This window comes from Mandrillus leucophaeus, unplaced genomic scaffold (assembly GCF_000951045.1).
Source record: "Mandrillus leucophaeus isolate KB7577 unplaced genomic scaffold, Mleu.le_1.0 Scaffold167, whole genome shotgun sequence".
Lineage (NCBI taxonomy): Eukaryota > Metazoa > Chordata > Mammalia > Primates > Cercopithecidae > Mandrillus > Mandrillus leucophaeus.
In genome coordinates this window covers 4,115,274-4,116,754 of record NW_012101665.1, presented here as the reverse complement: position 1 = coordinate 4,116,754, position 1,481 = coordinate 4,115,274, and positions in this window count along the sequence as shown.

Genomic DNA, 1,481 nt, shown 5'->3' with positions numbered 1-1,481 from the left:
AAAAAAAAAAAAAATTAGCCGGGCGTGGTGGTGGGTGCCTGTAGTCCCAGCTACTTGGAAGGCTAAAGCAGGAGAATGGCGTGAACCTGGGAGGCAGAGGTTGCAGTGAGCCGAGATCGCACCACTGCACTCCAGCCTGGGTGACAGAGCGAGACTCTGTCTGAAAAAAAAAAAAGAATTGCAATTTTTCAGCCAGGAGTGGTGGCTCACGCCTGTAATCCCAGCACTTTGGGAGGCCGAGGCAGGTGGATCATGAGGTCAGGAGTTCAAGACCAGCCCGACCAACATAGTGGAATACAATAATACAATTTTTAGTCTCTACTAAAAATACAAAATTAGCCAGGTGTGGTGGTGCATGCCTGTAATCCCATTTACTCAGGAGGCTGAGGCAGGAGAATCACTTGAACCCAGAAGACGGAGGTTGAAGTGAGCTCAGATCACGCCATTGCACGCCAGTTGGGCAGCACGAGTGAAACTCTGTCTCAAAAAACAAACAACAACAACAACAAAAGAATTGCAATTTTCTTTTCTTTTTTTTTTTCTTTTTTTTTTTGATATGGAGCCTCACTCTGTCACCCAGACCAGATAGACTGGAGTGCAATGGCATGATCTTGGCTTGCTGTAACCTCTGCCTCCTGGGTTCAGGCAATTCGCTGCCTCAGCCTCTCGAGTAGCTGGGATTACAGGTGCCATCACCACACTCGGTGGCTCGAGTAGCTGGGATTATAGCCACTGCCACCACACTCGGCTAACTTTTGTATTTTTAGTAGAGATGGGGTTTCACCATCTTGGTCAGACTGGTCTTGAACTCCTGACCTTGTGATCCACCCGCCTTGGCCTCCCAAAGTGCTGGGATTACAGACCTGAGCCACGGCCCTGGCCAAAAATTGTAATTTTTTATCTTCTCTTTGGGGTATTGAATTGTCAAAGCAGAGAGCAGGCACAGTGCCTCACACCTGTAATTCCAGCACTTTGGGAGGCCGAGGCTGGTGGATCACTTGAGGTCAGGTGTTCAAGAGCAGCCTGGCCAACTTGGTGAAATGCCATCTCTACTAAAAATATAAAACTTAGCTGGGTGTGGTGGCAGGCACCTGTAATCCCAGCTACTCGGGAGGCTGAGGCATGAGAATCCCTTGAACCTGGGAGGCAGAGGTTGCAGTGAGCTGAGATCGTGCCACTGCATTCAAACCTGGGTGACAGAATCAGACTCTGTCTCAAAAAAAAAAAAAAAAAAGAAGAAGAAGAAAAGAATTATCTTAGCAGGGACAGCATAATATTTTAATTTTATATGTTCTACTAGGAGTTAATTTTGTGGAATTTTTGAGGTAGTTTTCTGGATGAGATTCTTTTTAGGTAACAGCTTTTCTATTAGTTTCCCTGTATAGGTTTTCTTTTTTTTTTTGAGACGGAGTCTCACTCTGTCGCCCAGGCTGGAGTGCAGTGGCCGGATCTCAGCTCACTGCAAGCTCCGCCTCCCAGGT